The sequence below is a fragment of the Ptychodera flava genome, chromosome 4 (assembly GCF_041260155.1).
Source record: "Ptychodera flava strain L36383 chromosome 4, AS_Pfla_20210202, whole genome shotgun sequence".
Classification (NCBI taxonomy): Eukaryota; Metazoa; Hemichordata; class Enteropneusta; family Ptychoderidae; genus Ptychodera; species Ptychodera flava.
This window is the reverse complement of record NC_091931.1, coordinates 6315660-6333563: the sequence shown is the minus strand read 5'-3', so window position 1 is coordinate 6333563 and position 17904 is coordinate 6315660. Positions and strand designations below refer to the sequence as shown.

Sequence of the window (17904 nt, the reverse complement as noted above, 5' to 3'; positions counted from 1 at the left end):
ATATGTAAATCTGGGTCCTGATTGACATGTACACCCTCTGGAGCAGAAAAAGAAGTTATAATGGAATGTTTATAAACAATCATCACAAGTGACAACTAGCTACAGGTCCGTTACTATACTACAGAGATCACCATGATACTGAGGGGAGGCATGAAATAATAATTGTCTTTTCTCAGTGCTCTGAAAGTTGAATTTTTCCTCTCTATGAGCTGATATAATTATATGAGCTGGATATATAATTATATAATTATATATCCAGGTATATAATTATATACCTTCAACAGTTCTGTACTGATGATGCTTAGTATTGAGGGTTTTGTCTGTTAAGTTGGCCACTCTTTATCTGTGGTAGGTGCTATGGTTTAGGAGCCTCTGATCCTAACATACACAAATCTGTGTGCTGAGCAGTGTAAGGGTGCACGTCTCTCCACCATACTGACTAATAGGAAATCCTCTACCAAATGGAGGTGCAATCCCACTGTCTTCATCTTGAGACAACTGTCCCTGGTGGTTGGTTCCTTTCTTTGAATGGTAAAATGCTGCCTTATAGTCGGTTTTGGATTTATCCTGCTTCCTCTTCTGCATGGATATACACACCTGTTCCCTAACATAGTAATAATAATAAACTCATGGAAGATAATCATGGACAAATCATGGAAGATAATAATTTCTCTTCACAAAAAGTTAGTTTATTTGTGTGTCACATATCCAAGAATTCTTGTGTAAAGGACCAATAAATTTATTTTTCTCTCCGCTATATGCATGTTTCTCTAACCTAGACATCTAAACCATACTTTTTCCTTCTTGCTCATGTCATATGTAATACAATGTAGATTGGCAACAACCAATGTCCTGCACAGTTTAAGAATGAGGATTGCTGTCACATGCATGTTGTGTATAATTCAGGATGAATTAGTGTAAAACTGATGTACCTACATAGTTGCAGCTGGCAATGTCAATTAAAATACAGAAATGTATCACTAATATTTTTGTGAACCTGTGATTCTAAATAGTATTCTTGTAATTGTAAACATGCTAGACATGTGTATAGCTATAAAGACAACTAACATAAACACTTTGTGCAAGTTACAAGATACCAGTTCCAGCACATCTTTGCAACAGCCACTTGTGTATATATACTGTGGTGCAAGGACTAAAATGGAAATTTACCTGTTGTTTGATCATTTCCATTCATCTTTCGTAATAATGTCATGATCCAAGTCCAATCCTAAGCCCTCCACTTTGTCTTTAATGCTCTTTGTCAAGGTCAATGGTATTTCTCATCCTTGATATTGCGCAGCATGCACTGCTGATCCTGAATTGTAAACACATAGACTCGTGATTACTTATAACTCTTTAAATAACAATGATAACCGGAATGATTAAAATACATTTGGTGATGGGATGTACTACAATGAATTGCAAACACTCTGTATGTCCTTAACCCTAATGATGATAAGCATTAGACACATGTAAACATTCTAAATCACGTGTGCATACCAGATGTATTCTCTCATTGGAATATACTTCATCATAACAGTTTTATGGATCCTACGAATGAAGCTACATGTATTGAATGTCTAGTCATGTGCATTTATCATATCATCTGCATTTCACTAGGCAATTCATAGAGTGCCAAGTGGCAAGAAAATTTTTTAGCAAATTCAGCTAAATAAGAGAAAATAACTTTACCAAAAATGTGTAAGCAATGATTATCACAACAAAGTTACTGATTAAATAGTATGGTAGAGGTGTAATACATTTGATCTACTCAAGAGGGTATTTTAAAAAAAGGACTACAAATGTGTATGACAACAGCAGTGTTTCCGCTGCCATTCGCAAGAGCGTGAAATGGCAAATGAAATGTCTGCAGATTGGGAAATATTTTTCAACTATCCTTCGCCAAACTGGTCTGTGCTATTTTCAGGGGGCTGATCAAGAGTGCAGTTAAAGCCGCACTTTTCAATCCCAGGTTCTCGCATTAGTGGAGTTCTTCTCCCAGTCAAACACTTGGCCAGTACGATGTTTGATTTCTATAACATTAATTACACAAACTGATCTCAACCTTTTATCACCTTTTGCTAATCCTGCAAACAGAGTTTATACAAGCGTTTGATTGACGGTCAGTTTAAATCGCCAACAGTCACAACAAACACTCAAATTTCCTAAAAAAATTGTCTTCTAGTCGCGTTAGACTTTTAATATAACCACAGAGTCCGATCGGCAGCAACTTCACGCTGACCGCTTGGCAGTCTGTCTGCCTTCTTGTGGCCGGGGAAAACTAAAAGTGGCATTTTCTGGAGCGTGTAACCTTGTGTTGACTGTTTGGTGTCCACTAACACAATGAACGCTGCTATAGCTTTGCGTCCTTTTAAAGGGAGGCTCCACCTTTAAAAGGCAGAGAGATTTTTTAACATCCCTGGTGGTCATTCTTTCCTTGCTTTAGTGTGCAGTCTCAGAAAACTATTATAATCAGTAACTTATGAAGTTATATGCCATGCTTTCAGATGGCTGCATGCAATGACCTTGTTATTTTATGACAAGTGCTTTGTAAACAATGCTTTAACATAGTCAGGAAATACTGATTGCAGTATATTTTCAAAAACTAAGCAGACAACAGCAGCCAATGACAGCAAGGGTGGTGAATAAAATGAAACCAGTGTTTCAAAAACGTCACCGTAGGACACTACTGCAGCAAACTCAGAGGCAGCTATTAATGAGCACAGTGTGGTAAACTGTCAATTGGATGACGTCCTGAGCCAAACTTCATGCAAATGTTATAACCTATGCAAATACAATGACCCAGGCCTATCCACAAAACAATTACTCAGCATCGCAGGTGACTCTGGACTATCCAGAATACACATACAGGTACCTGCTATGGAAGATGACCCAGGCCTATCCTGAATACAATACAGGTACACATTTTTGAAAATGACCTGGGCCTATCCTGAATACGATACAGGTACAGACTGTTTGTATTAATGATAGGCCTTAGTCATCTCCCATTTTGTATTCTATATAGGCCAGCTGATTCATCATACATGTACATACTGTGTGCATGTATGTGTATTGGCTTAGGCCATCCTCCATTGCATATATTATGTGTATTGTGGATATATGTCTGTGCCATCTTCCATACCATGTGAATGCATTTGGATTGAGGATAGGCCCGGGTTATCTTCCATACTGTGTACATGTATTTGTGGATATAGGCTGGGGTCACCTCCTGCCATGATGTGTACACGTGATGTTGTCCTGTTGAATGTTTACTACGCTGAACAACAAGCAGCACACTGCGACATGCTAAGTCGTGTTCGAGTGCAATTAAGCAAAAAGATAATTGCACAGGTTGTCCGCAGAGTTGCAGGGTAGTAGTAGTTACAAAAAAGAAAGTGTACCAGGAATAGTTTGTTGAATTTCCATGACTAGTGTTTTAATAAGAGAAGAGTCAGCTTTTTTTTTCTGTAAGACATATAAAGTGGCCAGACAGGATATTTTAAAATACATGTATACACCCAGTTTGATTTTGAAACTATTAAGCATTTACTGCTTGGAGTACACCTTCTTTAAGTGAACAGTTGGTTTAATAATCAGACTCTGTGATTGGAGAACTGAAAGCACTTGATGATTGAGGCAGAAGCTATGGATCTTTCAAAGGAAACATCTTGAAGTTACCCTGTCAATGATGCAATACTTGTAATACATCTTGATACATTTACAAAAGTGCAAAATTAAGTCACATAAGTGTGTGGCACACAGGAAATAAATTTGTTGTGAATGTTATTAAGAAAGCAGTTTGTTCCATAAAAAATAGTTGTTTATTTTCATTGCCACTAATTATCAGTCGGTCAGGATGAGTCCTACTTAAATTTTTAAATCACAAATGTCCAATGGACCTGGTAATGTATTACCTTGAATAGAAATGATTATTGGACCAGTTTAATGTCATCTTGCCACTGTAGCAACTGATAGGACCCACCTGAGTATATATATACAACTGTCAGTTGGATAAAAATCATAAATGCAATTACATGTAATTTTGATGGCTATAGTTCTGGCTAATCAATTTGGTCTCAATTAGCCAGAATGGTTTAAGGAAAATTTACCCAGTGGAAACACTGAACAGTGTAAGTACAAACCTGTGCCACAGCAAGGACCCATTGTCTTAGGAAAATAATATATTGATGAAAGATTCCCTCAATTCCACAGGTTTTTGCTCTGCATTGATGACAACACCATCATCTCTGTTCAGTGTTGGCTCTCTGCATAGCCACACACTGTGTATATGCTTTGCAATGGAGGATGGTATTGTCACTATGTTGCTTTTCACCTGGTTGTCATTGCCCAGTATGCACTGCCTCAGCAAGGGATCTTGAATCTGATTGGGTGAAAAGAAACATTAACTTGAATCATGCAATGTAAATATTATCTCCTGCAAATTGCTGACATTAGTTTACATCAGTTCATTCTAAAACATGGCTTTTTATATGCAAGATAAGACAACTTGATTGTTTATGACTTCTGTAATTTTAATTAAACCTTCCATCACTGGTATAACTTTGCCCTAAACCCATTGTAATCACTGGTGATTGTGGACCTTTTTAAAGGAAACAGGTACATAATGTAGGTCAAGACGTGTATTCAAGCAAGTAGCAATATCTTTATATATTTATTTCAAAGAAAGACCAACAGGAACAAGTCACATTAACAGGCTCCATAAAATAAACATAATAATATATATGAATGCATGAAGTACAATAACAATAAACAACAAACAACAAACTATATGAAACCATTAAAAATGTACAAATTTAAGCATGGCATTCTGACCAAGCATCTGAAACTTTGACAAGATAAGTGTTGTCAATGGCAGGGTTGGAAATGCACGATTCATTTAAAGTAGCCATACATCTTTGAAGAGCCAAGTACCTAAAACATCGAGTTTTATACTGCGAGTTCTTGTACATGTAGTTTACTGAGAAACATCAAAATTAATATGAAACATGATTGGGACAATCATACATATTATTCACATATTTGTATAAAAATATAAATAATCTCCAATGATAAAGAGGCTAAAGGTTAAAACGCTTGCAGAATTATCCATTATTATTTCAGCTGTAAGGATGCTATGTTTGAAACAGAAGAACTTCATGAATTTCATTTGCACTTGCTCTATTTTGTCCTGTTGAATTTTTTGCCAAGGAGATCACACTACAGACGCATATTCTGAAATACTTACATGTATTAAAGTTACGTAGAGAGCATTGAGGGAGTTGATGTTGAAGAAAGTATTACAATTCCGCCAAATAAAACCGAGCATGTGAAAAGCTTAACTGATAACGAACGAGACATGTGCAGGAAATTGAAAATCAAATCTTACCTGATGAAGGATTTTGTCAAAGAGCAGTTATCAATCTTTTGATTCTTGTTCCTTCTAAGTTTCACATACATGTACCTCTGAGGCTTTACGACCAGGTTACGCGAGGTATACTAACAGCTGTAGGCAAATGTCAACGAATACAATGAATTAGAATCTTGCAGATAGTCCTATTTCTCACCGTCTGTACAATGGATACTCAACTTTCTAATCATAGAAGCTATGATATATGGGTCAAAAGATCAGTAAAATCATACACTCATTCATTATGTATTACCATGCTATAGACATCTCATTTAATTGGTGGAGCAGAACCATGTGACTGACCACAAATACACATTATGTAATGGTTTGTTTTGATGTCCATGAATATAAATAATGCTGCTAACATTGTGACTTTTCATCAAAAATGTAAATTGTCAATTGTACAAAGATCATAATCAATCACAAAAACAAAATGAAGCACTTGTGGCCCAAGTTATACATTTTTTTAAAAAATCTCCAGATTTGACAAATTTTTAGGGTGGCCATGACTGTGCATTGCTTATTACATGCCTTGATGTGAGTGCAAATCAATGAATTGATTTGAAAAGGAACATCCGGGGAGTTAGGGGGTCGGTGAACGATGTACTGACTGGTTTCCATGGTTACCAAGGCCAGTGAAGCCCTACAATGTTTTCGACATCTAAGTAGACCCTGAATGATAGATGTAAAATATACATGTGCACACTTCTATTTTGACCTTCGTTAAAATCCGTTTGATGCTGGTCAATAATGGTAAAACTGTTTGAAAATGTCCAGCATATAACTAAATGTCATACAGCATTTATAACCAGAGGCATGTAATAAAAATATTGTTGCCTGAATACATGGGTTTATGTGCCATCCTGGTGTCTGGCAAATTGTCACCTGTTCTCTGGCACATAAACCCATGTATTCAGGCAATATTGCACAAGTTCTGGGGCTCCGTTGTCTTTCACATGGGAAATTTTTGTAAATCTTGATGATTTTCTAGGGTTTGTTGGTAATATCATGGAAATAACAGGCTCTGCCCCGACCATTAACGTTTATCTATAGGCTTTGGCAAGACTGAAAGCCAAAATAAGCTTGCTCGCTAAGCCTTGTAAATTCTTGACTTTCCTCTCGCCCTTGGCCATAAATGAATAATAATGGTCAGAGCATCACCCATTATTTCTATAACATTAATTACATTAATCATTAATTAATATTGTTAAAATATCTGTGATAAGGGCATTTATGTACAAGAAATTAAATTTTGGAATTTCACCAAATGCACTACATGGATTATATGTGGCCTCTGTTCATTTACCTGCCAGCCTTTCCCCTGAACCGGAAGTTTACAAGGTCCCGTTCGATTGATTTCCTGAACGCTACATGTAAACAATAATTGTAGAGCGGACTTTCAGACCTTCAGAATGAAAATGATTATCAAATCTGTGACTCCATGAAAGTTAAATATGCAATAATTTGCAAAGTTAAATATTAACTATGCACACACCGGAGTTTTTATACACCAGTTTAGCATGGAGCCAGAAATGGTATTTGTTCCTAGCTCCATGAGTGTAGGTAAGGAAACTGTGAACACACACTCATGCTTACGATCCATGATACTGTACAGCATGTAAACCATTTTACTTGACAAAAATTTCGTCAGTGCATGCACTGTCCGAACATAAAGCATACGGGCTCGGCACAGCTGCTTCCGATCCCGTGAGAACAAGCTTGATCTCACCATGGAGGTAATCTCTCCTTCTACCTCCATGATCTCACGTGTGACCTCTATCCGTATGATACCTCCTGGCCGCTGATGCCATATCGTTTTAATCAAACATCTCTGTACAGTACACTGAATCGCCAGCGTATGTAATGCAATTCAGCTCCCGTACGTATGTACGTGTACGTGTTCCACATATGAAAAAATCTAAGACACGAACACGAAAAAGAACGTGTGTGACTAAGCAAGTACACTACGTAGCCCTGCGTACAGGTCTGTATTCCCGGCGTTACGGCCTCCGCCACGCCTGAGACCTGTACGCACGGCGATACTTATACAGTGAATCATCAGGTTACCTCAGCTGACGAAAGGGGTAAAACCCCCAGCTCTGCGTGGCAGCAGGGCAATGTTTTACCGGCGTTATAAGGCGGGAGGCCGTATAACCCCGGTAAAACACAGTCCTGCCACGCACAGCTAATATACCCATGCCGTGAATAACCTGCGGTTTCGTGCAACGTTCACTCTTTCGATCCTCGGCGGTTCTAGCGTATGACCATATGTTGACACAACTGTCACACCACATATGATCGACTATACACCGAAATCAGTGCAATGAATATATCAAATTCAGTCAATTCGAGTATAATATGATCGAGCGTACCTCTGCGTGGCAGGGCTGTGAGTCAGTGTGTTCACCGTCCCTCCACCCACGAGGGACGGTGGTGTGTTGAACACACAGTCGACTCGTGGCACGCACGCACAGCTCTACTAACATATTTTAATTGGCAGTACAGAAGTACTTACGTGGGAGGATGGACTTCACAACTCGAGCAAATAAGTTATCATCAGAGCTGTTACCCTACAACGGTGAGACTTGGCTTGAGTACGATGTAGCCTATACGGCGCCGCGTTGAGTTAACTTTCGCCGAGGCCAAGGGTTTCATTCTGCATCCACAGTACCGGTCACCGCGCCGACCGTGTGCGGTCAGCGAAACATAGGTCCGCTTTACACATGTATATCCTTCCATGACAAGCAATCAAGTACGCCATTCTCAGCTTTATTTCGACAATACGTCAACGAAACTGAATGTTCAAATTTTACAGAATGCTTTATACAATACAAACCAACACTTCTAACACATTAAGCTTTCAATTGTAGTGTTAATTTAGCTTCGCTACACTTCGCGACACTTGTTCTCATTTGCATACAACTTTGTATATCGCTTCTTGCACTAGATGCTAAAAACAACGCAACAGTTATTACAGCTTCACCGGCGGTAGGTTCATATCCAGAGCCCCGTACGGTCTGCCGCCGTCGCTTGAAAACAATCTCATAAACCCGGCATGTGGGCAACTGGTGTATGGGCAGCTGGATAATTGACTTCCCGGAGAAGGCGAGCTGTCACGTTCAAGCTCAGGATTATTTGTCGATCAAATTTCAGTAAATTTACCTTACCAAGATGAAATCTTGTCTATAGCCTGAAATTTCGCCGAAGTTTGACAAAATTACATCGATTTTTCAGGTTCATATCCGACATTTTTGAGTTTTGAGTGCAGACAGAAATAAGATTTGAGGCAACATAGCTGCGACCCCATGTTGACCCCAAGTGAAAATGTGTTCGCGATCAAATCTTCCTATATATTTTTTCAGAATTTTTGACAAAATCATTGCTTCTTACATCTTTTGTAAAATATAAAATATTAAAATAATAATGCGATGTGCCATGTCTCCAGATTTCTAAAATATCGTTCGTTGACCGTTCGACGGAATACTCATTTCGCAAACTTGTGACGCAGTTGAAATTCAATACTGACCGCCAAATAATCTTAATGAGACGAGATCATTCTAGACATCCTCCAAATTATCCAACCATTCGCATTGGAGTTCAGCTCGCTTAGAGTATCATAACATTCTTCGGCCTTCTTTTAGATCAACCCTAATCTCTCCCATTTAGGAAATAAATACACAAGCTACCTCGACAAAACTTCGTGCACTATCCAAGACCAAACGCACTACAAATCTGTCTTGACGTCATCATCTCCTTACATGGTAATCAGCATACCGTATTTTTTAGCAAAGGAGACACAGAATACGTTGGAGTATTCAGTTTCAAAACGTATTACATTGTGTGATGTTGTCAAAAAAGGTAATGTTACTGCAGTGGTATAAATTACAAAACACAAAAGTTCAAATCAGTTTATTTTGGACTGGCTTTACCCAACATTTCATATTGTTTCTCATGCCAGATTTGACCACGTGCTTACTGGCGACCCCTTTATGTGCAAATTTTGTGTCTAATGGTGTATCTCCTGGAAAAACAAACGTACGATTTCTGAATGAGGAGGCGAAATTTGCCCTCAAGACTTGAAACCACCTCTTCATGGGGTGTACCTAGCTATTTTGAACGAGCTTCTCGAATCTGCAGCTCTATTTCGAAATGATGGTCTGGTTTTCTCAGCTCAAGGATAAGTGTTCTCCATCGCTGTGGGCATTACTATTCTCAGCTGGCGGTACAGTTTCCAGTCGTAATGTTTTTCATAGTGTTCGGCATATAAAACCTTTCCTTTTCACACTTTCACTTTGATTAACACTGCGGTGACTGCTTCCTTTCTACTAAGGTTTGCACGACCTCGCTCAGCCGTCGGATCGCGCGAAAAAAAGGTTTTTATCAATAACCAGACGATCTGTTCTCTCGAGAACGATCCATGAAATATTGGGCAAAGTGAGAAAATACCTCCATGTGTAGCAATCTGGGGTGTTCGTTATTTACATATCAAAGAAAAAATGCATTTCATGAATTTATTATCTGAATAGAATCATGAAATACATATGAAAAATGAAGTGCGAGTGAATGTTATTTGTCATCGGCGGTGTTTACTGTTTCTCTGCCTGGGAAACATGCGTCCGTTCGTGTGACCTCAAAGTGTTTATACTGTACGCAAACATTAGAAATTTTAGACGGCACATCTGTTGCCGCTGACGTCAAACATTGGTTCGTAAAGCTCATCTCTTTCTCTCGCTTGTATATTACAGGCAGTGAGAAACCACGATGCAACAAGAAATAGAGAGTAGACAGGAATACTACGAAACGAGTATTGCCGGTGGTACCGTGAACAGACCATACACAGACCTATGAACTGGTAATTTCAATTTTTTTACCGGAGTTCATTGGTCCAGAGCCGGGGCTTATCAACCCGCTGCCAGACGATGCTTCAGAAGTCGAATGGTTTTTGCAAATATTCGACGAGGATCTGATAAGATTCATTACCCGATGCACTAATCGTTACGCTAGACAGAGGAGAAGGGCAAATGCCAGGGAACGGCAAAGATCGGCCTGGACACCGACGACAGTTGTCGAAATGAGAGCATTCATTGGAGTGATGGTGCTATTCGGAATTTGCTGGCAGCCTGAAATCCAGCTGTATTGGTCGGACCATGTTTGCTTCGGTCATAATTTCGTCAAGAGAACTTTTTCCCATGATCGCTTCAAGCTACTGATGCGATATTTATACTACAGCACACAGCCCTACTGTGCTCGTAACACAGCCATGTATACAGCCCAAAAAATAAGTGAGAAACGGGATAGGATGTTGAAAGTACGAAATGTCATTGATCGAGTGAATGCAAACAGCCGAATGCACCGGAGCCCGATGTGCGAACTGGCAATCGACGAAGGAGTCATCCCTTACCGGGCCGCACAAAGAATGTTCTCTATAATCCTGTAAAACCGCATAAATATGGCATGACAGTTAACACTCTCAGTGAGTCGCCACGGGTTACTTTTCAACGACGAAGTCCATCAACCTGTCGCTGATAACTGTCATCACCCGCTTGATCCCGATGCTGCAGACGACCCCCGAGTTTTCAGGGGAAATAGACCTGGGAAAGTTGTTTCCCGGCTGATTCGACCTTACTATGAGTTAGGACATCATGTCATTATGGACTCATATTACACTTCTGCCCCGTTGTTTGACCATCTCTACGTGCATAATATTGCTGCCACGGGAACCTGCAGAATGTACACCTTAGGTTTACCCAATGAAGTAAAGAATGCCGCAAACTATGATCCACAAGTCGTACCGCCTGATGCTGACGACGAAGAGCGATGGCCACGTGGTAGTTTCTCGGTATTTCAAGACGGCGCAATGACAGTATGTGCCTGGAAAGACACAAAAATGGTGAATTTATGAGTACGGCAGTCTCTGCACGGAGACCGACCCCGGCGAAATGTCAACTGTGATGTACCATGGTAAACAAGGTATTTGATGGTTTTTGATGTTTGACCATAAACTACCATGGTCGACTATGATATGAGACCACAGTAGGCATTCAATACTATGGTCTACCACAGTGAACCACGGTCTATCATGGCTGACCTGTTTATGGATATCAGCTACCATGGTTGACCATGGTATTTGATGACTGATTGTATTTATGACCATGGTTATCGATGGTCAACTATGGTTGACCATGATATTTGATGACTCATGAGTTTAATATTGATGCCCAATTTTCTTGATGATCATATTGATAATAGGCTGTATGTATATACACTCCTATATTTACATAGTTGAGTCTCTTGACATCATTCACAGTTGTTAGAGAGAATTAATGTCGTTGCCAGGGAAGCTTAGACCAATTTGCTGTATTCTTGTTCATGTCAGAAGACTGTGGACAAATATCGAGCTGAATTTCTTGGAATTATTGACATGGAGGGCATGAGAGCACTGCTACAATGGCAGGAAGTTAAGACTATCTGAGTCTCACTCAATGTTTGCCTCGAAACATGATATCAACATAGGCAAGGTCATAGGTCCATTGTCATTGGACCTTTGACCCTTTACCATGCTGTCACATGTCATAAAGCAATGCATTTGATTGGCTCATTTGAAGCAGCCATCTTCAAAATTCACTTCAAACAGATTGTCTGTTCAGTGAACAACTGGAAAAGTAGCTGTGCTTTTAACATCGATTTTGGGAGAAATTTTGGGGTTTTTTGCTCATCGAACATTCAGGGAAACACTCAGAAGATGTTGGAGGATGATCTTTGATAGAATCTGAAGGGCTTGGCTGTTATTGCAGTGGACACTATAATGGAGGCTAAGTTTGCTGATCCTTAAGCGAGTCTGTCAAGTTATATTGACACCAATCAGGGATCACTGTTGTTTTGCAGAGTTAAGGTGAGGTTTATACAAAGATTTTTTCCGTTCTGACAATTTTCCACCCTGGGTTTTGTTTCAAAACCCATCAAATACCATTGGTCGGTGATCATGGTTGACCAAGGTTAATAACATGGTCAACCACGTTTGATGCCCATGGTCAACCATGGTTAACCATGGTTAACTACCTTGGTTTACCGTGGTTGACCATGGTTGGTGACCATGGACAACCATGGTAATTTGTGCCATTTAACAAACATGGTCGACCATGAACTACCAAGGTTGAACATGGTCATATGACCATGAACTAACATGGTAGTCCATGTTAGACCACCGACACTTTCGCCGGGGAATCGAGCGCTAGTGAGGCGCCGATGTAAAGATAAAAGAACCGGTGCTTTTGAACGAATTGAAGTACTATGCCCGAACGTTGCTGTAATGTACAATCAGTACTTCAGAGGTGTTGACTTGACCGATCAACAGCTGGCTTACTACACGCCAGGTCGATCATCGCCACGGTGGCACAGAGCTGTGTTTTACCACGAGCTGAACAAGGCACTCATGAACGCTTTCCACAACATGGCATCAGTTCATGGATACAGTCAAAGTGGATCGAGATACAGACGTCAGCTCATGTTTTGCGCCCAAGTAGCAAAACAGCTGATCGGTAATTTCTCATCTCGGCAACGTCCCCCAAGAGGAACTAGTCTGACGGCACCACGACTCATTCCTACCAATGTTGAAAGAGTTGGTCATCGAATGGGTCGCAATCCGGACGGAAGACATAGTTGCGTGATGTGTCGACGTGCAGGATGGATAGTAGGCCATGGAACTCATCCCAATCGTGTTCATGAGACAATCAACTGTTGCCTCACTTGCCAGTTACCACTGTGTCACCCACGGTACAGACAAGCGTGCTGGCGAGAGCACAATGTGTGAATGCCGTTTGCAGAGGACCGCAGAACTTGACTATGCACGGACTGAACATTTGTCGGTATTACAACCCTTTATTACACAGTTGACATGGAAATAAAAAACATTCACGCGCAAACTATCGGTGAGTACGATGTACTTTTGTGTATGGTTGTGTGAAGTGAATGATTGAGTCTAACACGTTTGCGTTTGGGGTAATGATCGAGTTACAACGATGATTGCATCAGACGATCGCTAGACAAGGTCTCAGCCAGAGCAGTTCCTGTTTTGGCAGAGAGCGAGTCGGTGTGCGATGAAAAATGCATCTGAGTAGCTAACAGTCGATTTCCCCGGTCTGTAATCTCTCAAATGCGTAATAAAAATATTTTTTATTATGCAAATAGTATTTGACATTTACATACGGCTCCCTAGGCTGTACGAACCTCGAATACATCAACACAGTAAAGATCACATGTCAGCTCAGGGTAGTTCAGACCATAACTGCTCAAACTGACAGCTGCCGACCGACAAACATGGAAACGTGAGATCGGCCTTGTGGGAACCCGTCGCCTCAGTGTTAACACTAGTCCACATCTTGTCAATGATTAAGCATGTTTCAAGTTTAAATGTTAAATTCTGTTCTCGAGCCCTCCTGTTCGACTAAACAGAAATTACACCTCCCACTTTGGCTCGTCCAGTGGGTGTAGCAAGGGTCATGCCATCGCCTAGGAAACGGAGGGTGCATTAATTGTTGCATTTCGATGCACATTTTGATTATATTCAGAAGATTTTGTGGCAAAAACTCAGATAGAGAAGCATTAATATTCACATCTCACTTATTCAAGACTGGCTGAGAGCAGCACTTCCATTCAGTTAACATCATTACGCCATTTATTATGCCAAGAAAGATGAAGCCAAGACATTTTGCCCTCCCTGGTCTCAGCAAGAAATGGTTATACCTTACAGAGTTTTTTCCCACGGAATGAAAACAAATGTACTTGGGCTGAGGCCCAAGTACAATAATATTATAAGTATTATATAAAAATAATAACGCGAATAATAATAGGTTCAATTTCCGTGAAAATTTCACCATAAGAGTATTTTGGGTCGAAAAGACCAAATATGATATCGATTTCACTGCCCCATGTTTCCATGGTAACCATTTTAGGGGTTGAAAATTTCAGTTTTTCTAATATCCCATGGAAAGTTACTTTGGTTGCTATGAAAATTATCTAGTGGGGGAGTTCGGATCAGAGAACACAAAAACCAGACTTATTTTATGTTTCGAGTTGCCATGGTCACTATTTTGGGATTGAAAATGTTACCCTAATTCCTATTAAAGAACAATTAATTGATGTAAAAATTTGATCATAAGGGTTTTCTGGTTAGCACACCCAAAAATATCACACTCATTTTAATGTGAGATGTTTCCTTGGCAACCATTCAGAAGTAACAATTACCAGTTTTTCAAAGATTCCACCTAAAATCAAGTAATTAACAGAATGTGTAATATCAAAGGGATATTTTGGGTTAGAAAAACCAAATATCCAGTGTAAAAATCCAGTAATCAACAGAAATATTATACCAATTGGTTATTTTGGGTTAGACAAACAAAATATGATATCAATTTTTACTGTCCTGTGTTTCCATAGGAACCTATTTGCATTTTAAAATTTCAATTTTTTCCGAATTCCATTAAAAGTAATCAAAGTTACTATGCAAATGCTCTCCTAAGTGTATTTATCACAGCATGAACTCTATGTTCATTTTTGTTTTATGTTGCCTTGGTAACCATTTGGTAATTGTTTTATTTAAAACGATAGACCCTCGAGAGGGTCTATGTTAAAACATAATTCACTGTTTTTTTGTTTATTTTATGGATTTCTAAGTAACAACTTAGAAATTTGGTCTATAATAATAATTGTAATTTCTTTGCCTTCATTCTAGGATGAATAGTGAAGATAATGTATATTTGGGCCATTCTGGTCAAAATTATGTTTTCCGTTAATTTTAATGTGTTAGAATTAATTTTATAGAGACCAGAAATAATTTTTGAAGTATTTTAATTTTGTTTCATGCAGTCATCCCAAATAGGTGTTATATAGTGTAGCACTAACTCATTATGCATCGAATTATGTTTATACCTTAAAACTAATTTTATGTGCTAAAATTAATTCTACTAGTATCTCAAATTAATTTTATGAACCCAATTCCCCTTTTCACCCAATGTACCATTATTTATCACAGGCAGTAAAAGTAACGCAGAGTTTGTTTTTTTTTTCAAAACATAATTCACTGGTGCTTATTTATTTTAGATATTATAATTAACGACGTATAATATTCATTTTATAATAATTTATTTTGATTTCTTTGCCTCATTCCAGGAAGAATAATGAAGACAAATTATTTTTGATTGTTTAACTAAAGTAAAATTATGACCATGTAGTGGTGCATTATTTTTTGTGTGACCTGGCATAACCCCATAAACTCTATGATTAGCTAGATCTCCCCTTTCCATGGTAGCAGCTAGATCTCCCCTTTCCATGGTAGCAACAGCTAAATTTGAACATGGTGCCTGTATACCTTTAAACACTTTTTTAAACCCAGCAGGCCAAGATAAGGGGGAAATATTACAAGTTAAATGAATGTTTAATACTGTCTAGGGCTCGAAATTAACTTTTCCCCCTGGTAGTCCACTTGGGCTACCATTTTCTGAAGTTGGTAGCCCAGTAAAAAGTGGCTTGTAGCCCGTGCATATTTTAGATCAGGGGTATTTTTTTTCATTAACCAGACAAGAAAAGGTTATTTTACAAGATTCTGCCCATGAAGTGAATTTTCTAGTCTTTTGATGTGTATACTTGCACACCTTTAATACCCAAGGAAACAGGTATAATGGACGACAGTGGGACTCAAAAGTTTTGTGACCTATTAACAACCCGTTTAACTCTCAGAGTTGTATGCAAATTTTAAAAGTCGCCATGACAACATGACAACAACACGGCCTTTTCAGCACTATGTCTTAAAGACATACTGTACCAGGGCTAAAATAGACCATGGCCTTTCTGTCGGGAGGAGACATAATTTCCGTGTCATTGTGATTGATACATTATGATCAAAATGCCACGAGAATGCGTTTTTATTGGCCATCGTTTCCTGTGCCTGTCATTCAAGTACGCCAGTTCAGATATTGAAACTTTGTTGCAAAGTTCCACTGCACGGCCGGTCGTCTTCGTAATTTCCATAACAAAGTCGTATTATGGCAAATTTCTGTGCCCAGCTTGGTTTGACTGCATTTATCTAGCTCGTCTCAAAGTGACGGACGCATCTTTCAACCTTTCAACTTGGTGAAAAAACGCATTTATTGATTCGCCAAAGGCCTGTGGATTCGCATATTTTTGCACAAGTGCTACATGGACATAGGAAAAAGTTCGACTCACCCTAGCCCTCTCGATTGTTGAATACAACCACGGTCCATGATGAGAGTTCTCGAATCAAAAACTGTAGCCGTCCACGAACACAAATATCTTCTTATTAAATTACGTCATTGTCATACAAGAGTTAGCATTCCAAAGTCTGTCAACCTGTTTTTTTTCAAAGTTTGGAGAAGGGCGGCATTTCCATCTGAATGATTGAACGACGTGAAACGCAAAATTCTATCGCATATGTTCCGGCAATATGTACAGTACTGTCAGTAGAAATACTGTATACGCTGCAGTTACGTAAGCTTATAAGCTTATACTCCACAAAATGGCCACAGGCGGCGTGAACTTTCTGAAAGGATTTCCTAAACGTCCTACTTGGTACCTTAGACACTCACATGTGATATCCTGAAAAGTATTCTCTGCAGTAATTCCAGTTTCTGTCAACATTCCATCATTTTTAAAGCTCAACGACACGATTGCACGAGATCGGTGACGTTCTACTCTCACGCCACGCACTCTCAATCACGCATGCTCCGGGATTCGCGTCGCGTCTCTGAAGGGCGGGCGCGTGTTCCAATAGAGAAGAACGCAAATTGCAGCGTCTCTGCCAGACTACACTGCCAGGGTGAAACATGCGAAATGCAAAAAAATGTTTATTCTGCACTGCCAATATGACGTTTACGAAGTTAGTCTGAATAAGTTTTAAATTATACATAAGAATGAATCAATTGTACATTGGTACATTGGTACGTTTATGAAAGAATTAGTACATGACACGTGTCTGAAATGTTTTTCAATTTTAGGTCAGTTAAGTTAGAGTGGGGGGTGGGGGGTCTGAGACCTAACTTAAGGCTATTGTAGGGGCTATTTTAAAACACTAACCGTGTAGTACCTTGTTTTCAGAGTTTGTCATCTTTTTGTTGCAGTAGATGGTAAAATGCAGTGCAGGGGGAAAACCGGATATTCGATTGCCATGGCGACAATTTCAGGGTTAAAAATATGAGGAAATTTGTGGCAAAGATATCTATTGAACGAAAAGTCATACAACAACCGAATTTTTTCTGTAGCATTCAGATGTATATGTATTACAATATAAACCTAAATCTATGACTGTATAAGATGTCAATATAAATTAAATCATAGTCATCTCGGTAAGATTGAAAATTAATAAATTTCACAACTTTCCGTCAAGTTTCTACTATGACATGATTTGATGACCTTGTTTTTTGAAGTTTATTTTGTAAAGTATTTAATTTCACATATGTTGGCTGATTTTCATTGCATTCCAACCA

At 39.1% G+C, this 17904-nt stretch overlaps 1 long non-coding RNA gene across 1 annotated transcript; it reads right to left on the bottom strand.

The window, feature by feature from the left end:
- Window positions 1-227: 227 nt before the first annotated feature.
- Window positions 228-8330, bottom strand: LOC139130778 (uncharacterized). The gene is made up of 5 exons (XR_011551967.1): window positions 7923-8330; window positions 5387-5503; window positions 4143-4381; window positions 1171-1315; window positions 228-604 (listed from the first exon to the last, which is right to left on the bottom strand). It is a non-coding gene; the product is annotated as an uncharacterized lncRNA (long non-coding RNA).
- Window positions 8331-17904: the final 9574 nt, after the last annotated feature.